The sequence below is a fragment of the Triturus cristatus genome, chromosome 11 (assembly GCF_964204655.1).
Source record: "Triturus cristatus chromosome 11, aTriCri1.1, whole genome shotgun sequence".
In the NCBI taxonomy this organism is placed as follows: Eukaryota; Metazoa; Chordata; class Amphibia; order Caudata; family Salamandridae; genus Triturus; species Triturus cristatus.
Window position 1 is genome coordinate 298,571,398 of NC_140594.1, and position 25,123 is coordinate 298,596,520.

General features: G+C 47.1%; 1 protein-coding gene across 1 annotated transcript in view; it reads left to right on the forward strand.

The window, feature by feature from the left end:
* Positions 1-25,123, forward strand: part of PLBD2 (phospholipase B domain containing 2) — a 176,524-nt gene that overhangs the window by 93,715 nt on the left and 57,686 nt on the right. The gene's annotated exons all lie outside the window — the stretch shown is intronic.

Here is a 25,123-nt window from a genome sequence, read left to right on the forward strand (position 1 = left end):
TGCACTTTTCTGCTATAGGCACATACCAGCGGTTAGTCACAAATGACCATTTTTGCTTTGTCTATGATTAAAAGGTTATTAGAAGGAGTTTACCACCAAGGCCAGGTGCCGATGCCACTGTGATAACCTGAGACTGGTGCTGGCGCAACTCCTGATTCACCCCTTTGAATTGGCACACAAATCGGGCCTTAAATTCTTAATGCAAATAGCAGCCCTTTTATTTGCAATCTCAGTCCTGTGCGGATGAGCGAATTGCAAGCCCAAACTATCCAAGAACTATTCCTTCAGATGCACATAAAGATAGGGTAGTCATGACAACTAACCCCCACTTCATAAAATAGTGGTACCACATTTTCATGTGAACCAATCGATACAACTATCAGCCTTCTTTCAACATCCAAAAACAAAGACAGAAATGGCACTACAGACACCAAACGTGAAGAGAATGTAGTGTCCTGCGGGACACGTTCTAGTGTCTCAGCAGGTACTGGTTTACCAGCCACTTCCTTGAGGGCTGTCCATACACCCATCCAACACAGGCATCACCAGTCAAAGGTCCAGAGTGCACGTGCTCGGGCCAGTTAAAGTAAGCACAGTGTCTGTGTCGTTATTTACAAAGTATGTGGGCCTACAGCCAACGACTTCACGTTGCCGACGAGTGGGGGTCTGACCCCATGTTGTGCCACCTAGCAGTTAGCCTCCGTGCTTGAGGAGAACAGGGTCAGCACCCCGTTGCAGCCTACCTAAGGAAGTGGGCACGCTGCCCCAAGAAGAGGGTGAACCCTTCCTCGCTGTGAAAGAGGGGGGGAAGCTGTGCCGCTTATGAGGATTTGACGAGGAGCGTGCTCCTGCTCCTAGAAGAGGTCCGGGATGTATGTTCTCCGGCCTCTGCCATGTAAGAGGAGAGAACAGAGACTCTTGGCCTCAAACCTCACCACACATGCTGCCACGCGTCTGCTGCGAGACTCCGTGAGGTGGGCAGCGCAGAGGAGAGCAAGCAACCCTATGTCCTGGCCCCTCAAGAAAAGAGAGGGCATCAATAAAACTGCGGTGAGCGAGTGGAGTGTGCTGTCAATGTATGAGGTGCAGGGATTGCACCTACCATGCCTCTACATCTTCTGCAAGTCGAAGCTCATGTGGTGCATTGCCGCTGCGTGTATGGTGCTGCCCAGGGCTATCATCCCTTTGTCCCGGCAAAGAGGGAGAAGAGTAACTGTAGGGCATAAGCAGAAGCCCTGACAAGTGAGCAGAGCTCCACGCACCTCTGACGGCTACTTGCCTGCCGCCGCGGGAAAGAGAAGGGATCTCCCACAAACCGCACCCCTGGCTCACACACCTCTGAATTCAGGCTAGATTGGTGTACTGAAATGTGTTAGTCACAAGTGACAAGATGGTCTATGTTGTGTGGGCTAGTGGTATGCTGAAGTGAGTTAAGGCAAGAGTGAGCTGGTGGTGTATGGTGAGATCTATTAAGTGATGCTGTTGATCATGTCTGGGCAGTGTTGTCATGTGCCTAGGTGTGAAGGCAGGTGGTGTTCTAGATTTGGAGTTTGTATGATATGCTGTGACCTGGGTTGTATGCCATGGAATATTGTGGTATGGTAAGAAGAGAAGGCAAAGTAGGGACGAGGGATGAAATAGCCAGTGATTTTTATTTGGAGACTGAGTTTTAGTGGTGGTGTTTATTGAGTAAGTGATTGTCTAGAACAGGTGTGGATAGTGAGCAGGAAAGGGAGAAACAGGATAGGAAGAGGCAGACGAGAGAGCACGAGAAAGAGAGGAATCCACAGTAGAGAGTATATTAACCAAATGCAGAAGTATCGTATGGTTATGTGAGGTAAGATTATAGGAAATGGTATAGTGTTGGATGTATTGTTGTGTGGGAAGTTGTGATGTCAACTTCTGTTGTGGAAGATGGCCAGGAGCTATGTATAGTAGTTGGTGGTGGGGGAATTGGGGAGTGTGGGGGAGGGAGACAGGAGGACAAGTGGTTTACAACTGGAGGGAAAGTTGAAAAGAGTGAAAAGATGAGAGGAAGGGGGACCTTTTAGTTAAATGTGAGATGGGATGAGAGGAGCCAGCATGAGGAAGTGAAGTAATGGATAGGGTGACATGAGGGTGGTGTAATAGAGAGGGTTTCAGTTGATGGGCGGGAGCTGTCTGTGATGCTGCGACATATCCACATTCTCAAGAATATTAGACTGGTGGACCAATTATTTTCAGGTATCCGAGGGATGTAGGTGTGTGGAACTAGATGTGCTGTGATGCTCTGTGTTAAAGAGATGGGAAGTGCATTAGGAGTAAATTTAGGAAAAAGAGGAAAGATGAGAAAAATTGAGAAAAAAAGAAAATGAGGGAGAGCAAATTAGGAGAGGAAAAATAGACAGAAGACATGAAAAGGGAAGCGGAGCGGAGAAAGACATAGGGAAAGGTAGACAGCAGAATGAAAGACATGGGAGAAAAATGGATGGAATTAAAAGATGAGGCTCATGTAAAGAAAATGAAGAAAGAGGAGAGCAAACAAAAGGAGAGGCGAGAAAAGGGAGAGAGTTAATAGTGGAAATTATCAAATTGTGAAGAGTGGTAATGGAAATGAGGAAGACAGCAAGAAGGAGATAAGAATAAACAATGTGAGAATAAAATAATATAAGGGGAATACAGAGGGGAAGAAAGGAATGAGCAAAGCAGATGGGGAAGAGAGCATGCAAAAACAAGGCGGGTGTGAAAACATGAGGGGAGAGAAAGAAAGAGGAAAAGATGAGGAGAGGAGAGAAAAAAGTAAAAGAGGGAACTTGAGATGGGATGAGTTATGGGAATGTGGGAGGTAAGAGGACAAGAAATGACGAGAAAAAGAGAGAAAAAAGTAAAGAAGAGATTGAAAGCAAGAAAGTGAAGAGGAGAAAGAAAAGAGCAAGAAAGAAAGAGGAAAGGGGGGATAATGGCACAACAAGGAACATGAAAGAGGAGATAATGGAAAAAGAGCAAAACAACATAAAGCAGAGAAAAGGAGTAAGAGGAGAGGGATAAACAAAGGGAAGGAAGAAGCTGATCGCAAGACTAGCCTCTCCAACTGCTTTTCAGCTATTATAACACATTTTGTGCTCCATGAACGTAATTCCCTCCTGATGCTCCCCCCACACACATCAATACATTTTAATGTACATTTATGTCACAGAGTAAGTAACTAGTAATAATCAAAGGGAATGGATCACTTGTAGCTGGCACCAGGGTTCGGATAGTTGTTTCCGATATTTGGTAAAAAACCCTCATTCACGTAAGACAGTTCGTGGGCGGTATATCTTGATTCTCCGCCTTGATATTTAAATACGTGACAGCATCATCATAGGGTTTTTCCCATGCTTCCTCCAACCCGGAGGGAACCACTGGACGTTCCAGTAGTGATCAGGGAAAAAAAGGGAAATACAAAAAAGGGGAGAAGTGCTCAAGTGTTGTGATTGGTTAAAAAATTCCTCAAGCTACCTATATTCAATTTTATTCCATTAGGTGCAGGGAAAAAGGATAAAAAACAGCTAGTTGCAGAATGGACATATAATGAATCCGCTGCAGTTTTAGTCTGAGTGGTCGGTCGACATGTTTCAGCCCCTAATATGCCCAGAAGGGTCGGGGGGCTTTCTTCAGGACCTCAGGTGAAAGCAAAGTGGGATTTGGATAGTATCCAATGTCAGGTGGAAGTTCCAATAATAATCACATGAACTTCTTTAAGGTTAGTACCTATGTATGGGGGGGAAAGGGGGACGGGGGAGGAGGAAAAGTAGACAGAAGCGTCCTTAGTTAATACAAGGAGGACGAGGTTGTTACTTGGTATAGCTGAAATCGCAATACATAAGCAAATATAAATGGCAAATCTTTAGATACATATTGGTGTACATCTTAGAGAGCAAGTGGAGATTCGAACCGTCTATATTGGACAAAGGTGAGTTAAAAAACAGGTAAGTTAGGTGTGGTTAAAATTAGCACAGATAGTATTGGGAACGTGAGTGTACACTTGTTAAAGCCAGAGTGTGCTGTTGAAATAGCGGCGAGTAATGGTGTTGTTAGTTCTAGTATTAGATACCCCTAGGTAATGGTCATGTTAGACCCAGGTCGTTATCGAGCATAGGTTAGTGCAAACATGGTTAAATAACTTTAGGTATCGAGGTAAATGGAGAGACCTGCCTCTATTGAGGAGAGCTCTTGGCAAATGTTACGTGATGCAATACGAAAAGATATAAATACCCTAGGTCATGTTAGTCAAAGTCGTTTTTGAGCCTTGGTTAATGCAAACAATGTAAATTAAAAATTAAAATTAAAATCAGGTAACGTGGCACAGAGAGACCTGCCTCTACTGAGGGGAGCTGTTACCCAAATGCTACGATATGCAACGTGAGCAAAGTAAATGCCTTGGGGGTTCCAATTCAGAACTCCATAGGGCGAAACAGGCAGCGGTATTACTGTTAGAAGAAAACAGGAAAACAAGTACAAACAATGTAGAAATCGTCAAGATACTGAATAACGTTACGTGTCTTCTGTTGAGGCTAAGAGACGTTCCCCATACCGCGGCTCCGGTGCAGTCACGATTTGTGCTGACACTGTTTTCCTGTTCACGTGGAGGACCCGGGAGGCGGGATTAAATACTGGGTTAAGCGCCACGAAAGAAAGACTGTTCGTGTTGTGATGATATCAAAAAACGTTATTGAGCTGGTGATTGTCGTTGGAAAACGCGAGTGTTAAGATTAGAGATATTAAGACTTAAAGCGAGAGTCATTGCCAAAATTTAGTTTTCTGTTGATGTACGAGCAGTTATCATAATAAAAGATTGGCTGAATAAGGCAATGTTGGTATTATATTTGAGGGATAGAATGCTCATGTATATTTTATTCTGACATCTTTGTGCCTCAAAATACATATAGCCTATGATTGGCATGTTCAAAGGGGAACATGTACGTTCATGTTCTGACCTCCTGGTTCTTTAAGACATCCTGCTCAAATGAGAAAGGGGGTGTTCGTGTGTATTCACGGTCATGTTATTCAGACATCTATCTACACTTATACACTCAGCCAAGAGATGTCGTCGTTCAATCCTTGTATGTTGGTCTTCAGGCGATGGACCCATCTTTGTTCCTTCTCAAAAAGTAATTTTTCTCCATTGGATGTTTTGGAAGTAAGGGTTTCAAGTATTATCCATCTGAGATCGTTCACTGTGTGTGGGTGGTCAATATAATGACTGCTCATTTTCGTTTTTCCTCGTCTACACTTAACATTACTTCTATGCTTGCAAATTCTCTGTTTGACTTTGCGGCAGGTCATCCCGATATATCTGAGGTTGCACGGGCAGGTAATCATGTAGATGGCATGGGTCGTGTTGCAGTTTGTATGTTGTCTCATTGACCAGGTCATTTGTGGTGATAGTTCTATGGTTTTGACAGTTTCTGTTAGATGGCATACGGAACAATTTCCACATGGGAAGTGGCCAGTCACTGGAGGTAGGGTCCACAGAGTATTTTGGGTCAGACTCGGCCTGAGATCTGGTGCGCGTGTATGCACCAAAATGTCTTTGTAATTCCTTGTTCGTCTGTTGGCGAACATAGGTTTGGGTCAATTCAGGGTGCCTGAAGTGAGAATGCGCCAATTTTTGTTTATAATCTTTTTAACTGAATTGGTGACAATGCTGTATGTGGTGACACAAGTCAGTTTGTCAACTGTAGTAGTTTTCGATGTTGTCTCTAAGAGACTCTCCCTTGGCTGGTTTCTTGCTCTCTTCTGGCATTTCTTAATTATTTTCTCAGGGTAGTCTCTTTTGCAGAGTTTAGTGCAAAGATCTTGTGCTTGCGTTTTGTACTCACTGAGTTCACTACAGTTCCTTTTTACCCGAAGGAACTGACTGTATGGCAAGTTTTCTCGCAGGGGGCGCGGGTGGAAACTGTTGAATGACAGTAAACTGTTTTTGGCCGTCGGTTTGAAGTAAGTTTTTGTTTTGATGACATCACTTTCTACATAAATAGTAAGGTCCAAAAAATCAAGCTGTTCCTTATCCGCGTTGTAGGTAAACTTGAGACAGGGGTCTTGGGTATTGATCCAATCATGGAATTCTTGTAGGTTTTCTGCTGTGCCATCCCAGAACATGATGACGTCGTCTATGTAACCATAGAACTATCACCACAAATGACCTGGTCAATGAGACAACATACAAACTGCAACACGACCCATGCCATCTATATGATTACCTGCCCGTGCAACCTCAGATATATCGGGATGACCTGCCGCAAAGTCAAACAGAGAATTTGCGAGCATAGAAGTAATGTTAAGTGTAGACGAGGAACAACGAAAATGAGCAGTCATTATATTGACCACCCACACACAGTGAACGATCTCAGATGGATAATACTTGAAACCCTTACTTCCAAAACATCCAATGGAGAAAAATTACTTTTTGAGAAGGAACAAAGATGGGTCCATCGCCTGAAGACCAACATACAAGGATTGAACGACGACATCCCTTGGCTGAGTGTAGAAGTGTAGATAGATGTCTGAATAACATGACCGTGAATACACACGAACACCCCCTTTCTCATTTGAGCAGGATGTCTTAAAGAACCAGGAGGTCAGAACATGAACGTACATGTTCCCCTTTGAACATGCCAATCATGGGCTATATGTATTTTGAGGCACAAAGATGTCAGAATAAAATATACATGAGCATTCTATCCCTCATATATAATACCAACATTGCCTTATTCAGCCAATCTTTTATTATGATAACTGCTCGTACATCAACAGAAAACTAAATTTTGGCAATGACTCGCTTTAAGTCTTAATATCTCTAATGTTAACACTCGCGTTTTCCAACGACAATCACCAGCTCAATAAAGTTTTTTGATATCATCACAACACGAACAGTCTTTCTTTCGTGGCGCTTAACCCAGTATTTAATCCCGCCTCCCGGGTCCTCCACGTGAACAGGAAAACAGTGTCAGCACAAGTCGTGACTGCACCGGAGCCGCGGTATGGGGAACGACTCTTAGCCTCAACAGAAGACACGTAACGTTATTCAGTATCTTGACGATTTCTACATTGTTTGTACTTGTTTTCCTGTTTTCTTCTAACAGTAATACCGCTGCCTGTTTCGCCCTATGGAGTTCTGAATTGGAACCCCCAAGGTATTTACTTTGCTCACGTTGCATATCGTAGCACTTGGGTAACAGCTCCCCTCAGTAGAGGCAGGTCTCTCTGTGCCACGTTACCTGATTTAAATTTTTAATTTACATTGTTTGCATTAACCAAGGCTCAAAAACGACTTTGACTAACATGACCTAGGGTATTTATATCTTTTCGTATTGCATCACGTAACATTTGCCAAGAGCTCTCCTCAATAGAGGCAGGTCTCTCCATTTACCTCGATACCTAAAGGTATTTAACCATGTTTGCACTAACCTATGCTCGATAACGACCTGGGTCTAACATGACCATTACCTAGGGGTATCTAATGCTAGAACTAACAACACCATTACTCGCCGCTATTTCAACCGCACACTCTGGCTTTAACAAGTGTACACTCACGTTCCCAATACTATCTGTGCTAATTTTAACCACACCTAACTTACCTGTTTTTTAACTCGCCTTTCTCCAATATAGACGGTTCGAATCTCCACTTGCTCTCTAAGATGTACACCAATATGTATCTAAAGATTTGCCATTTATATTTGCTTATGTATTGCATTTCAGCTATACCAAGTAACAACCTCGTCCTCCTTGTATTAACTAAGGACGCTTCTGTCTACTTTTCCTCCTCCCCCGTCCCCCTTTCCCCCCCATACATAGGTACTAACCTTAAAGAAGTTCATGTGATTATTATTGGAACTTCCACCTGACATTGGATACTATCCAAATCCCACTTTGCTTTCACCTGAGGTCCTGAAGAAAGCCCCCCGACCCTTCTGGGCATATTAGGGGCTGAAACATGTCGACCGACCACTCAGACTAAAACTGCAGCGGATTCATTACATGTCCATTCTGCAACTAGCTGTTTTTTATCCTTTTTCCCTGCACCTAATGGAATAAAATTGAATATAGGTAGCTTGAGGAATTTTTTAACCAATCACAACACTTGAGCACTTCTCCCCTTTTTTGTATTTCCTTTTTTTCCCTGATCACTACTGGAACGTCCAGTGGTTCCCTCCGGGTTGGAGGAAGCATGGGAAAAACCCTATGATGATGCTGTCACATATTTAAATATCAAGGCGGAGAATCAAGATATACCGCCCACGAACTGTCTTACGTGAATGAGGGTTTTTTACCAAATATCGGAAACCACTATCCGACCCCTGGTGCCAGCTACAAGTGATCCATTCCCTTTGATTATTACTAATTAGCTGGAAGCCGAATGGATCACAGCTTCTTCTATTTCCCTCCTCTTGATTGATATACAGAATAAGTAACTACACTCCTTCGCAGTATCTATTTTCACATCGTGGATCTGCTGTTTTTGTCTGGGCCAATTTCTAGTCCACGCTTCACTGGCTTGTAATGCCCTTTATTATCCTAACCTATATACACAAACAATTCTGTGATAACGTTCTATTTTTATAACCAGGTGCAGCACCTAAGTCTGTCCTTCCACGCTCTAGTCAAATGCAGTAAGGCCTGAGTCCTGGAGGCGCCTCAAATCTCTCCTGCAGTCTGTTTCAACCGGTCATCAACCCGGTCCCGCAGGCAGCTCAAACCTCTCCTTTGAGGCCTCATTCTCGCCCAAGTGGCTACTCCTAATTTTAGAAACAAAACTTCCAGGCTGCCCTTAGAGCCCAACTATTTGCATTTTGTGTTGTGTGCCCTACTCCAGTAAAAAAAAAATAAAAGGAGCTCCTTTTCAATCCGCCCCTCTTGAGGATATTGAAAAGTAAATAATCAGTGAACATTTGTTTAGCAATTAGTCTGTGCTTAGACTTCATACAAAAGAAAAGAACTCTGAGTAGGAGCAGGAATTGACATATTGATGTTTTCACATCAATCTGTGTTTTATTTAAGTTAAATGCCGGGGTAAACATCTTGTCAGCTGTGAATCTGAGTTCAATTTTAAATTACAAGAATAGGTCCTGCCTTGTCCTCAATGTGATAACCATGAAATATTCTTTTTTTACGTCACAGGGAAGCGATCGGAGGGCTGGCCTATGTTGCAAAACTGCATTTGAAAACGTGATGTGCAACAGTGACATTTTATACATAAATGTGAATTTCAGCCCTCGCCATACTTTCCATAAACTGCTGTATACTTTAGAGACAAATGAAACAAGCATTGGCATAGCCAATAGGTCTCGCATTTGGGACCTTATAAGTGTTTAGCCATGCAACAGTTAATGTTGTTGCATTAAGGATATTTTGCTGCATAACTAAATGCTTATAAGGTCCCAAAGGCGAGACCTATTGGCTATGCCAATGCTTGTTTACAATAGCAATCAGTACCGGAGAGGTGCAAAAAGATCTGAGCAGTTTTAAAGCTGGTAAACCCAATTCCACCATTAAAGCTGTAGGCAGGACCTGCAGCACAAAGCATGCAGTGAGATCAAAATACTGCAATCCAGACGGTCATTCATGGTCTCCCTAGCACTGCAGCGTGACAAATGTTCAGGACATAACGAATAAGCGGAGACATTTGGCAGAAGCAGATGCATTCCGTAATGCAGACAAAGCTGGTCACAAATTGAGGATATGTTGCCCATTTGTAGGATGCAGCTACAAAGGGGAAGGACGCCCCCACAATACCACGGACCAGCAGAGAGCCCTGAAGCGACCTCTTGGTTTGGAGTGGGACCAGCTGTTTACACCCAAAGCAAGTCATCTGCAAAGATGACTAGGGCTCTCAGGACCGCGCTTGGGTGTGATTTTCAATTGATGGTGTCAAATTGTACTCACTATCCAAGGAGGTGGCTGTGCAGCTAGTGTTGGAACACACCACTGGCAACGCCGAGCAGGAATGAGGAAAGGAAACCACCACGTTTCCTCACTCCGGTCAACAATAGGAAGGGGGGGGGAATAACAAACAGCAATGAGGGAATCACTTACATTCAGCGAGAGGTTTCAGAAGCGTCTGGCTTCGGACATCCGACTCGACAATATTAACTGCTCTCCTCCCACAATAAAAAAATCGGTGACAAATACAGAAAAATAGTGTCACAAAACTATAAACAAATACATTAAAATCCGATGAGAGCAAATATCTACTTGGCCCTTCGAGTACAGACAGTCTGTCATATCTGGGATGGAAATAATTAATTCTTATTGGCCCCACCGTGGCAGTCCAATAATCAAGTGATGAAACTAAATCTCGAGATGAGTTTTCTGGAACTGAAATCTAGCGGAAATTAGCTCGGATTTTATTGCCACCAAAAGTAGGGTACTGAGCACGTGGAAAGCCCCGGGAATAGATCTAATGGAAAAGCAAATTGCCTTTAGTGCATATGTAATTAAAGAAAATTGTTAATCACAGCAGGATGTGCTTGCATTCACACAGCAGGTAATGGACTGATAAGTGTACTGCCTTTAACTTGGGGAGAAAGCCCCCGTGGAAAGCAAGCTTCTCAAAAAACATTACAGGCTCCTAAAAACCCAGTTGCTTATAATGGGATGAATAATTAACAAAGCAAAATCAGCGCTGCAAATTACCTACACACGTCCGGCGCTTTGCGAGCATCCCCCGAGACAGCAGAAACTTTCCTGGCGCAAAACTGAATGGCAGCATTGTCGAACACCTGTTCGCCAGACACCTATAAACACAATGAAGAATCCGGGTTGGTCTTAGAGGGAGGACAAGCCCAAAGAGTGGCTAAAGTTGAGGGGGAAGTGGGGAGGGAGTAAAGGGAGGTAACGCCACTACAGAAACAAAGCCTTACCTGCTTCAGCCTCTCCTGTAAAATGGTTCCGATCTGATCCTTTGTATAAGGTGAGAAGTTACGCAGTTTTGGTTTGCACTTTGGTCGTGCCTGAAGCCTGGGAAGAATGCGGTCTGTGAGATCCAAAGCGTTAGCAATTCCTAAAAGGAAACAAGACAAGCCCGGCGGAGCGTGGTGTGCGCGCTTGGCGAGGGCGCGCATTCCAGGCGGGTGAGCGGACCCTTCGAAGTACGATGCCAAACGGATTGCATGGCGGCACGATGCAGGTGATTGTGCGCGTGCTCGCCATGCAATCCGCTTTTGGGAGCACTTTTGGGAGCCCCTTACTAAAGTCTCGCTTTGTGATCGCTTACGCGATAGCCAGGCGAGACCTAAAAACAAAGAAAAAGGACTACTTGCTCCAATGGTTCAAGGTTTATTATACACAAGGTTCTATTCCCACCAGACTCAACCAGTTATGACCAGTTAACTTTTGTAAAGTCTAATTATTACAGCACTCAGCAATGTTACCCAGATAGTTTTAAGATCTACATTTGGTGAACTGTTGTTGGGCTTTTGTCTGAATCAGCAAACAAAACCCTTATCTACTGAAATGTAAATGAATTATTCTGTCCTCCATGTTTGCTTTTTCATTATTTTTTCCATTGACTGTTAACTCAAATGCTTACATCATGGCAAGTGTTCTAAATCTCCGGGAAGGAAGTCTTTTTTTTTTTAGCACGGGCCCCCGCTCCGGATTTAATCCGGAGCGCTCACACCTGAGTAATGTGCTGCGGGGGCCCCCTGCATCACGGGGGATGCGGGGCCTGTGTTAAGCCCCCGGCTGCGGCCTGCGAGGAACGCTGCTGGTGAGGCCCCGTCTATATAGTGTATAGGATATAGTGTTCATTCTAACTGCACCAGCATTGCCCTGCAGTAGGACGAAGACTGCACAGAGTGTCCTCCCCCCACGCTTCCTAAAGACTGAGTCGCCAGGGGCCCAATACAGACAAGAGGAGAGTTGCACACCCCAATGGCAAGCTGCCACCACCACAGCCCATTACTGCCAGTGGAAGAAATTACCAGGAGAGTGAACACCCTATAGTAGGAACTCGCCGAAGGTCCTTGAAGAGGGAACACGAGATAGGTGGCCGGACGCCACCCAGCACTCATGAGAAAAAGGGAAACAGATCAGCAATTGCCCTGATCACCAACAAGCCTGTGCTCAATACCCGAGCTACGGAAGTAGTTGACCACTTCACGGCTTGGTTGTCTGACCCTGGAAAAGGTGCATGTCCATGCACCTAGATGAAGGTGCAGGCTGAAGCATCAAGAAGGAAGAAGAGGGGAGTGTGTGACCTGTTGGTCTACACTAGGAACCTGATGACCGATCGAACTCAAGAGCGATGATCAGGCCAGGCCTGAAAAGCATACTTAAAAAGATTTAAGCTGCTGATGGAGCGCACCCAGACCCACAAGCAGCAAGCTACCAATGTGACACGAGAACGACTTGGCAACTGCACGACAGGAGAGCTGAGCATAAGCCGTATGCATGCACAAACAGTCTCTGCCTCCCGTTTCTCAGCGCATCTAGTCAGCCACAGTCATCTAGGCACAAGGATGCAGATGTCTCATCAAAGGATAAATGAAAACACCTGGCCACCATCACACCCCGTTGTCGATGACTCAAGAGCCTGCAATCATCAAAGCATGTCGTCACCACATGTAGTCCAGGTTCAACATATGGCTGGCAACCCTATGACGCCAGCCCATGTCAAGTGTGTCAATCACTACCACCCCTGGAGCATCGAACAATTGGACTGGAGTTCTACACCGTTGCCATACCAACTGACAAGAAGCACCAGTGACTACCTGCTCACCTGGCTTGCATCTGGATCCCAGTAGCGAGAGCTCGTCTTGACCTAGAGCCATCTATTCCTGAGGTTTGTGCGAGCAACTAGGCAGTGGCTCATCGGCGGTTCTGCAGCTGCGTCGATGTAGGCACACATGCAGCCCTAGCGCAGCCCACAAGCAACCCACCCAAGGGCCATCCCCCTGGCAGGAGAGGTGGACTTGATATTGCCCCACCGAGGGACTCCAAGATGTAGCAAGGCCGTCTAACAGAGACTTCAATAAGTCACAGCACACCAAAGACTGTCTTCAGTGGTTCAAGCAGCACCATAGTGAACCTTCATAATGGACTGTGACCTGCTCCTGATGCACCCTGCTCTCTGTACTTTTGATACCTACCCAAAATAGTCGTCAGCGGAGTGAAACCGCTTCAGACCAGGGACACTTTTCTACTGATATGCTGCTAGAGTGCTGCAGACATATCCAAGCCAGCATTCGTGCCCTGAAGCCCTCAGGTTAAATTATGGATGCAGGCAAAGATGTCCTGTTGCAGTCTTTGTCATCAGCCCCATGTCCACTGCTGTCCTGGTGATCCGTTGTCCATACTGATGGACCCTGTAGTGTTAATTTTATTGTTGTTTATTCCCAAAGGTTGGACTTGTGTTTTGTTTTTTAAAGTTGGGGAGGAATGTAGTGTCCTGCTCGACAAGTTCTAGTGTCTCGGCAGGTATTGGTTTACCAGCCACTCCCTTAAGGGTTGTCCATACACCCACCCCACACCTATCCACACAGGCATCACTGGTCAGGTGACCCTGCCAATAAAGGGCTTGAGTGCACGTGCTCGAGGCCAGTTACAGTGAGCACAGTGTCTGCATTGTTATTAACAAAGTATGTGGGCTTAGGGCCCATGACTTTACAGAGATCAGTAATGTACTACTTACAGGAAACAGTCTTCAAGGAAAAACAAGCAGTTTTTTGTGTCCCATTCAAGCAGTAGGGGCCCCCTTGTGTTTGGGAGGGCTATTGCAAGATGGACCGTACCAACCATCCAAACCTGCTATATTAAGATGGTGACCGCTCATATGGTGGAATAATGCACAATATGGGAAGCCACAACAGTCTTCCAGCTACAAACTATTGTTATTTGTAAACATTTACTTTTCAAGGTGTTTCCTTCTCGTCCATCTGAATTTCCAAACCACAGATATTGAGGCTGCCAATTGTTCTTTGACCGCTCTGATTTTCAAGTTTGTTGGTTTAGCGACAAATTAGCATACAAAGACCAGTGGTTACTGTCCCTGGCATGTATACCAGCTGATAGTCACATTGACTGCCCTGGTGGTTCAGCAATTCAAGAATGATGTGAGGCTCTTGCTTTCCCCTGTGTACTATTCCGTTGTACTATGAGCTGAAGATAGCATCTACTGTCTGGGTTGCTGCACTCGATGAGGTTGCAATCGGCCCCCTAGTACTTGTTGCATCTGTTCTTGTGTGTTACATTGTCAGTGCTCAACTGTAACTGCTCATTGGATTTTATTATCGGGATACAAGTCAGGTTAGCGTATGTTGCGTTTACCAGTATCCTAAGAGCATAAAATCCATAGTCTGGACCATAGGAATTATGCAGCAGTGGACGGCTCATTAATTTATGCAACCAAGAAAGGGAAATTATGTTGACATTATGTGGCACCTCTTTCCATTAAAAACAACTCGGCTGAAGAGTTTAACTCATTTCTTATTTAATATTCAGTGTAATTCTCAGAAGTACTTTAAGAATCAAAACATTGGACCTTGCAAAGGGATTCATAATATCTGTGATTCTCTTAAACACGGAACCCACGGTTAAAATACCTACAGCTTGGAGAACAGTAATTGTTATTTGCACTTAAGTAGTATTTGTAGTGAAACTATGTAAGAAAGTGGCTCTGTATATACTGTTCCCAAATAGGTACAGTGTGCACAGAGTCCACAGTCCCCAGAGGTTTGGCAGAGGCTAAAGTTAGATATAACCTTACTCTTTAAAGTGGTAGCTTGGTCGAGCAGTAAGGCAGTATCAGAGGACAGTGTAAAGCATTTGTTGTACACACTCAGTCAGCAAATGGTCTCACACACTCAAGAACTGAACTATAGGCCTATGGTTTTGTATCAAAATATATAGTTTTATTTTAGAACCAACAATAGGTATCAAAATATACTTTATCAGAATGAGATGATTTAGATAAATACTTTTCAATGGGCAATAGACTTTTGAATGCAATAGTTAGTTGTTGCAATTGGCAACCCAATTCAAACACAATTATAACATTGAGCTCAATGGGAATTTCTAAGTAAATGCAATTGATTAGTTTTAGGATTACTTTTCTAACCTCAGGACTGGATCCTAGATTCAGTCCTGGGACAGTTCCTGGAAACAGGTAAGTAAATACGTTTTGGTTACAGGAATGATTTTTAAGTAATATTATTGTATTTGAAAAGTTGACACATGGAATCACCAATGTTATCCTATGGGCGGAAATTCACATAGCAGTTAAGTAGGGTTATCAGCACTTTTTCTAACTCAGTGTTGGATCCTGGATCCAGCACTGGTGCATCTCCTGTAAACAGTTGGAAGAAAGCGTTTTTGTTATGCAGGCGATTTTTAAGGAATGTATGTTTCAAAAATGGACAGAAGAATTGCTGGCAAAAACCAGGCAATGTTATCCTATGGAGGAAAATCAAGTTAGCGGTAAGTACGGTTGTAATTACTTTGCAGGGTCAGTGCTGGGCACCAAGATCCAGCACTGGGATCTCTCCTGATAGTAGGTGAGTAATTTTGTTTTCGTTGATCGGCTGGTTTTTAGTGAATATTTTAAAGTTTCAAAACTCGACATAGAAGAATTTCCAAGTGAAACCAGTCCATTTTACCCTATGGAAGAAAAGTGAGTTATCTGCTTTTGGGTAAGTACTCGACTGGCGGAGTTAAGGTTCTGGGCATAGACTCAGGGGTCTCCCAGGGTCAGGTAGGTACAGTTGTTACACCCTCAGTGGCACAGGAGCAGCCGGGTGCAGAGAGTTAGGCACAATGTTATCCTATGGGAGGCAGGGGGCCTTTGGTTGGTGGCTGCTGGTTAGCAGACCATACGGCTGTGGGAGCTGGGCTCCTGGTCACTTACTCAGGGCAAGTGGCGAAGTGGATTAGGGTAGAGGTTGCACTGCCAGGGGCACTCGGTCGGTGGGTTCAGGGTGCTTTTGAGCCGTCGGGCGCTCAATGGATTTCAATGGAGAAGCTCAGTGATGAACAAAGGCTGCAAGCTCGGGGACGAAGATTCTTCAGGTGCGACCACCACTTTGAGAGGTAAGTTGGGAAGTTGTAGGATAGGTAGGCACCCGGGAGCTGGGCACAGGGGGCCGCAGGGCGCCCGGTGCAGGGGTGTTTTTTCGCGTCGGGAAATCTTACCCTAAGCTGGTTGCGGTCGGAGGGGTCCCTGGTTCTGAGGCTGCAGGCGTCGTCGGGAGCATCGAGGTGGGTCCTTGGGTGCTGGATTCGGGGTCACAGTCGCCGGGGGGACGTCCTCGTGGTCTTTGTCCACTCCGGCACAGGCCAGGCTTGGCGGGTGCAGTGTGTGCAGGAGACGCGGTTGCTGGTTGATGCCAGGGGTCAGTTACTTGCTTTGAGCAGTACCACTGCTCGTGGGAGTCCCAGTTGGTTAGAGTCACAAGGCAGTCAGGTCCTCCGGGGTTTTTGAGGTTGCTGACCACTGGAGACGCTGGGGTTTAGCAGGAGCAGGTTCGAGGGTCGACAGGCCTGTAGAGCTGGGGCCAAATCAGTTAGTATCTTCCTCTTGTTAGCAGCTGCACGGCAGGTCTTCTTGTTTCTTGATCTTCTTGCTTGTTTCGGAATCTGGTTCTGAGGATGGAAGGTTCAGGGTGCCCCTAAATACTACATTTAGGGGCGTTACAGGTAGGTAAAGGGCAGGGACCAATGGGTCCCTTCCCTGGGGTGGGTACACCCCCTATTCTGCCACTCTCCTGTGGGAGGGGGGCAGTAGCCTAGTCCTGATTGGGCAGGGCTCCCCATCTTCAAGATGGCGAGAGCCCAGAGATGTGCTTCACCTCGCCTCCCCCACCTGAGGGGTGGGATTTGCAGAGGCTGGCACACCCCCTTTCCTCCCTTGCGGTTTCCCGCCAGTCTTCCCACCAGAGTGGGGGTCAGAACCGGTAGGGGCTAGTTGCTGAGTACAGCAAGTGGCCTGGAGAAGCTCACAAAGGCAGCATGCCTTTGAAGCTTCCCCTGCCCATCCTGGGGGAGGAGACCTAGCACCTCGCCCAGGATGTGCATTGTTGCAGGCCCAAGAGAGTGGATGGCTCTCTACCCAGGGGTCCAGCAACAGGTCTGCTGTGTGGCAGCCCCTCAGACAGGACGTGGATTGTAGGTTCGGTTCAGGGGGCAACTCTAAGTTGCCCTCTGTCGTGCATCTTACATTATATCCAACATTGGCTTCAGTGCGGGTTTAATGTTCTGAGAAGTTTGATGCCAAACTTCTCAGTCTTCAATGTAGCCATCATGGTGCTGTGGAGTTCGTGTTGACGATCTCCCAGCACCATATACTCTTAATGGCAGCACTGCACTTAGTGCCCAGGAATTGACCTGGGTACTGTAGGGGCACAGGGCTCAAGCACCTGTACCCACACCACTGGCATAGGGCACCCAGCTAGAGGGGTGACTGATGTATGCCAAGGCAGTGTGTTGTGGGCATGGCACACAGGGATGTGTGCCATGTCGACTCTTTGTTTTGTTCTGCATCAAGACACTCAGCCTTCAAAGGCAGTGTGTGTGTGTGTGTGTGTGTCAGGGTACAAGGCCTCTAAGGGTGGCACAATAAGTGCTGCAGCCCTTAGAGGCCTTCTCTGGCCACAGGGCCCTGGGTACCTAGGGTACCGTTTACCAGGGGCTGGCATGTGGCCAGAGATGCCAATTGGGTTTTGGCTGTTAGGTAGTTTTAGGGAAGGAACACAAGCCCTGGGCTCCTGATTGGCAGGGGCCCAGAGCACACCAAGTCAAAGAGCATTAGTAGTCTGGCAACAAAAAAAGAAAAAGGGGGGGGGGGTTTACTGCAACAGAAACCTACTTTCTCACAAACCGTGACAAAAAAAGGCATCATTCTATTCTTCCTGTTTGAGTTACATTTAAGTGTTTTACGCTTGTTTTTGAATCCTACAGCAAAAAAGCCCCCTCCCTAGAGTACCACATGGGGATGTTTATACTACCCAGGCAATCTTGACACCTCATTAAATGCTAGTTTCCAATAGATGGAAAAAGACACAACCCAGACTGCAGACCAAGTAATAATAATGACCTACGTATATGACACTTCCGTCAACCTCTCCACACAAGCAAGTGAATAATCACCCTTTTCTCTCCCCCTCTCCTTCTCCCCCCTCCCCTTCTCCCCATCCCCCCACACCCCCCACCTGGATGCGGGTGATAGATGGTTACGTTGTTTTATTGAAAATAGTTGAGTTCATGCATCTCTATGTATGCAATGTATAGACTTTGAGTTCTATGAACTATGTACAGTCGCCACAGACATTTATATATTACTAATTGTAGCACTCAATTCTGATTGCTTTAACATCTGTGAGTGCATCTCTGTAAACAATATGGACGGAACTTGCAGATATACTGCTCGATATTGCTACTGTTCTTATATTTAAACTAATAAAAAATATTTAAAAACAAAATGGCTAATTGCTGCACCTAACAACTGAAGGTGGCCAGTTAACTTTATTAAATTGTCTCACATTGCATTGAAACCTGTATGAGTTATTTTAATATCTTTGAATCTGGTTGAACCAGAAACATTGTTTGTTAAAATCTTTACATTTTGCAACCCATTGTGGGTTATGTAGAGAACCCTATTTATGCGGAAAATTACTCTGCAGTACATTTTTTCCAGTGTCCATGATCATGGTTAATGTCCAGGCACTGTTTGCTTCTCTACTATTGAAACCAGTCCCATTTTAACAGTCTTTGGTTAGAGGCTCATCTGCAATAAATTGGTAGGTACCAAACACCTTTTCAGATCGAGCCTAGAGGCAGCGCGCATGTGTTGCTGTGCGAGAATTATTGTAGAGGAGTTGGTGAATAGAAGCTCTGCCCACTCTCTGCTTATATTTGCCATTAGCTTGTCATTGTCTGTCCTAAATGTTGCCTCCTGATTCGTTGATAGGCCTGTTAGTCCTTCCTTAATACTGCCTCCTCTTCATTTGTCACCCCCCATGGTGACTGGCCCCTTTGCTTTGGTTGTTACATGGTACATGTGATTTAGACTGTGTGCACTATTTTCTTTAATGAGGTCCTTCTGCTGCAAGCACAACGTGGTTTGGTGCCTTCTTTACTCCCCCTCCCTCCTGTTGTCCGTGCCTTCCTGCCCCTCCCTGCCCTCTCGTTATCTGCGTCTTTTCCCCCACCCACCCTCCCTCCCTTTGTCTGTGCCCCTGCCCTCTTGCTGGCCCTCCCTCCCATTGTCTTAACCTCTTGAGTGCCCATGACGAGATGGTCTCGTCATGGGCCGCGGTTGCGCTGTGCCCATGACGAGACTATCTCGTCATGAGACCCGCCCGCTAATGAAACGCCCGGCACAGGGCGTGGAAAGGGCGGGGCACTCAAGGGGTTAATGCTTACCATTCACAATGTAATAGGTCCCGCGTAAATGCAAGACCTATTGCATTGCAAATGCTTGTCAGAATCTCGTTTGCTTAGGACTTCTTGAGGACCTCTGAAAGTTTACTTGGGAATGCACTCCGCCCATTGCTTACAATTGGCTTTCTGGTTTGTAACTCACATTTGCTTGCTTTCTATTTGCTTTCTTTTTTAGTATGATCAAAACAAATCTAAACACTGAATGATGACATTTCCACACATTATCATTTGTGCGCTGTATACTTCAGTAAAACTGTATGTCCGGCCAAATGCAATTGTCATTTTAATTGAAGATGTGTTGTCTGTAATAGTTCTATTACACCATACAAATTCCACTCCACTCTACTCTTCACCACTCCACACTACACCACTCCACACTACACCACTCCACACTACACTACACCACTCCACACTACACCACTCCACTCCACACTACACCACTCCACTCCACATTGCTTGACTGCACTCTACTCTGCACCACTTCACTCTACGCCTTTCTACTCTATGCCACTCTACTCAACACTGCTCCACTCTGCGCCACTCCACTCTGCGCCACTGCACTCTGTCACTGCACTCTACGCCAATGTTCTCTACCTTGTACCACTCCACCCCAGTGCGCTCTATGCCAATCCACTCTAGGCAACTCTAGTCTACGCTGCACTCCACACCACTGTACTGCACTGCATCATGCACCATTCCACTCTACTCTGAAGCAATCTACTCCACTCAGTGCCACTCCACTCTACGCCTGTATACTCTGCGCCTTCACCTTGTCAATGCACTCTATACCACTTTACTAAAAACCAATGCACTTTAAGCCACTGCACTCTGCACCACTATACTCTACCCTGCAATACTTTACATCACTGCATTCTACACCACTTTACTCAAACCCACTGCACTCTATGCCCCTAGACTGTGCTCTGCAACACTCTACGCCACTGCACTCTACGCCACTCATGCTACTCTGCACCACAGTACTGTATACCACTGCTCTCTGTGCCACTCTATTCTGCACCACTCTATGCCACTGCACTCGATGCCACTCTACTATACACCACTGGACTCTACCACAGTCTAATCTGCAACACTGCCCTCTGCCACAGCACTCAGTGCTGCCCCACACTACTCTACACCATTCTATGCCACTGCCCTCTATGCCAATCTGCTCTAAACCACTGCACTCTACACCAATGCACTAAACACCATTTTACTGAAAACTGCTCTCTGCAGCACTCAACAACTCTGCACCACTGCACTCTCCGCCACTGCACGCTACTCCACTCTACACCATTACACTCTGTCACTGCACTCTACGGCATTCTATTCTACTCTGCCCCACTCTACACTACGCCAGTGCTCTCTGCATCATTCTACTCTGCACCACTGTTGGAACAAAGTCCTAGGGGTAGCTTGGCTCAAGTTAACAGGCATTCATCTCAACATGGCGTCTCATGCTTGCATCCTACTCAGTCCGCAATCTAGCGCAACACCACTCAAAAAGGACACTACACTGATAAAATTTTAAAGTTTACTAGAATTCTTCCACCTCCCTCCTTTAACGGAAAAACTCAGTCCCACATAACAGAGTAAGACATTACATTTGCATTTAAAATAACAATACCATTCCAACGTTACATTTTGTAAAGCAGTCACGTACACCCCCTCAGGGCTTCTCCTCCCGCCTCGAATCAGGAGAACTAGTTAAACTTCTACAGGGCGTGCTCCAAACCACATCTATGATTCTTACTATTTCAAAAGAGCATTTAGTCCCCTCTAATCCATTCTATCAGAGGGTTCCCCTCCTGACTCTTATAATGTCATCCCTACTCAGTCTCTGCCTGATGGGCGCTAGGTGGATATTCACGGCTATTGGCAAATCATTAGTTAATCCCAGACAGTCTACAAGTATTCTCTTTACTTCCTAGCACATAAGCCATTACATTTTTAACATTGTTCTTGAACCCAGGCAGTTACTGAATTGGAGACTGCTCTTCTTCATCACCCTGCTGGAGGTCTGTATCCCCCAGTCGTTAGTCTCGTGCCACATTAAGTCAGTTTATACACACTATTGGCCTCGAACTCTGATTCCCCAGTCGTTGACACTAAGGTTTCCCAGGACAACACCTGCCTACTGGTGTGTGCTCTCCGATGCCCTCCGGGGGCTCTCTTTCCCCCCACCTCTTCCTTCTTTTGCCCCGCTTACTTTGTGATCACGAAGGTCCTCCGACAAGCACTAGTACTTAGACCGGACCTGGAAGGTCCTGTTACAGGGTATCCGGACTCACAGCGCCAGCAGGGGAAACCTTGTCGTCTGGTTGAGGGGCACTATACTAGACACCCACGCTGAAGCGCTGCTCCTCAGGCTCACCCTTCCGGAGGATCCCCTCCGTTGCTGTCTGCCTTACTCTTACACTCCTCACAGCTGCGGGCCTCACTTCCCGGCGGACTCGGCCAGCCAGCCGGGCCCCGTGTTGCTTAGATTTCCAATGCGCCTGCTGCCTCAATAAACAACGGGTCTTCCGGGGGTGCGGCCTTCCTCGGCTACCGACAACAGAGAGGGGCGGCGCTACGGCCCCTCTCACGTGACATGAGGATGCCGGCCTCTTCGCCTACCGCGTCCCTCTCTTTCCTCAGGCGATTCTCCTCACCTGGGCAACGGCGTCGCTCGCTCACACGCTCCTTACAGGGAGCCTCTCCACAAGCTCCTGTCAGCAGCGAACCACCTCCAGAGGACGACAGGAGCCCCCCACCCGATCTCTGGGTGATGGCGGTGATCAGTTCTGGTAGGATGTCGAGGAGAGAAATAGGGGGGGGGCAAATTAAGGGTGCCAGTAATTCTTCGGTGCAGCTGGATTGGAGTCCAGAACCCTTCTATTTCCTGGAAGTGGGCATCGCCCCCTACAGCTGGGGTTTAAGGGAGGGGGTCGATCACAAGCTGATCCTGGACCACTTCCAAGGAGTCTGGCCACCGGCGAATCTCAAGATAACGCTGTCCACCAGATCTCCGACTGCGTTCAGGGCCCGGTCACAAGGTTAGGGGTGATGTCACCAGGTTTGAAAATTTGTGCAGGCCCTTAAACCTGTCTGTTCCCTTTCAGGCACAACCACCTCCTCACACAGGCGCCTTACTCCTGATTGCCACGCAGTCCACTCTAACCTAAAATGGCTGCCCTCCTGCCACCTCTATTTATCACCTTGGGCCTGACTTGCCAGAGGGGCCCCGAAGGTTCCGGAACCTCTCATGACAGTCATGGCCCAGGTGCTGAGGTGACAGTTGGAGCCACCATTTTGTGAATATCACCTTCCTCAGCTATTTTCCTCAGAGGAGCACCTTGCGCCTTTCCCTCAAGTTGTGAGGAAGAGGCGCCCAGAACCTCTACATCAGCACCCCGATAAGTTTGGTAGACAGAAAAAATGAGAAGGGGGGAAGGGACAAAAATAATAAAAATGAGGAGGGAACTGCCAGAGGGCTGACAGGTCTAACACGCGTCCCCCCCAGCTGAAAGTGGGGAGAGCTACCCAACCCCTTGGGAGTCCTCTTCACTAAGGCGGAAATACCTGGATAGACCGTCAGCATTGGCGTGGTCCACTCCTGGGCGATGTTCCACCCTAAAGTCCATCCCCTGTAGGGAAATGGACCACCTCAATAACTTGGGATTCTCGCCCCTCTTTTGCATCAGCCACCTGAGGGGCTGGTGGTCGGTCTGAACCAGGAAGTGCGAGCCAAACAGGTATGGCCGCAGCTTCTTCAGAGCCCACACCACCGCAAAAGCCTCCCTCTCAATTGCACTCCACCTCTGTTGGCGGGGGAGTAGTCTCCTAGACAGGAAAACCACTGGTTGTTCTAGACCCTCGTCATTGAGTTGCGACAGCACTGCCCCGATACCGTGCCCCGACGCGTCTGTCTGGACAATGAACTCCTTGGCAAAGTCAGGGGCCCTAAGAACAGGTGCCGCACACATGGCCTTTTTCAAGGTGTCAAAGGCTTGTTGACATCCCTCGGTCCAGATTACCCGTCTAGGGTGCTTTTTGGAAGTGAGCTCAGTCAAGGGGGCTACGATCGTACCGTATCCCTTGACAAAGCGTCGGTAGTAGCCAGTGAGGCCCAAGAAGGCCCGGACCTCTGTCTGAGTCTTGGGGGGTTCCCAGGCCATGATGGTTTCGATCTTGGCCTGGGGGGGTTGCACCTTGCCCCGACCCACCAAGTGACCGAGATACACTACCGACCCCTGCCCGATCTGGCACTTACTGGCTTTGATCGTCAGACCTGCCTGCTGCAAAGCCTGAAGAACAGCCTGAAGGTGACAAAAATGGTCCTCCCAGCTGCGGCTGAAGACAGCGATGTCATCCAGGTACGCAACTGAAAAGGCTTCCATTCCAGAGAGGACCTGGTTCACCAATCGCTGGAACGTTGCAGGGGCGTTCTTGAGCCCAAAGGGCATCACACAGAACTGGTAGTGACCCTCGGGTGTGGAGAAGGCTGACCTTTCCTTGGCTCCATCCGTCAGGGAAATCTGCCAGTACCCGGATGTAAGGTCACAGGTACTGAGATATTGGGCAGCTCCCAACCGGTCAATGAGCTCATCCGCCCTCGGGATAGGATGAGCATCTGTCTTTGTCACCGAATTCAGTCCCCTGTAATCCACACAGAACCGGAGTTCTGGGGTAGTGCCCGGTGGGGCAGCTTTGGGTACCAGTACCACCGGACTGGACCAGGGACTACTTGAAGGTTCAATCACTCCTAGCTCTAGCATCTTGGTAACTTCTCCATGGATGCTAGCCTTCACTTTATCCGACAGTCGGTAGGACTTGGACTTCACAGGTGGGCTGTCCCCTGTGTCCACATCATGGGTACACAGATGAGTCCTCCCCGGGATAAGTGAGAACAAGGTCGCAAACTGCTCCAGTACCTGGCGACAGTCCTTCCGTTGTTCAGGAGTTGGGGACAGTGAAAGGATCACTCCCTCCACCGACCCATCCTTCTCTTGGGACGCAAACAGATCGGGAAGAGGTTCACTTTCCTCTTCCTCTGACCCATCAGTCACCATCATTAACGTGACCTCGGGTCTCTCTTGGTGAGGCTTGAGGCGGTTGACATGGAGCATCCGATGGGGCTGCCTGGGGGTCTTAAGATCTACCACGTAGGTAACCTTGCCCTTCTTCTCAACCACCTCAAAGGGGCCCGACCAGCGATCCTGGAGGGCGCTAAGCTCTCCAGGCTCCATCACCCACACCTTCTGGCCAGGCTCCAGCTCCACCGGGTGAGCGTTTCGGTCATACCATTCCTTCATGACCGTTTGGCTGGCTTCTAGGTTTTCAGAAGCTTGCTTCCACAACCTAGCCATTTGGCTACGAAAGGCCAGCATGTAGCTCACCACATCCGGGGGAAGTTTTCTGGGAGTCTTTTCCCATCCATCCTTCACCAGGCTGAGGGGTCCACGCACAGGGTGCCCGTACAACAGCCCGAAGGGGCTGAAGCCCACTCCCTTCTGTGGTACCTCCCTGTAAGAAAACAGCAAACAAGGTAGGAGGACGTCCCATTTCCTCCGCAGGCTCTCGGGCATACTCCGGATCATGCCCTTTAAGGTTTTGTTAAACCTCTCCACCAGACCATTGGTCTGGGGGTGATAAGGAGTGGAGAACCGGTAAGTGACTCCACACTCTTTCCACATAGCCCGCATATAGGCTGACATGAAGTTGGTACCTCTGTCCGACACCACTTCCT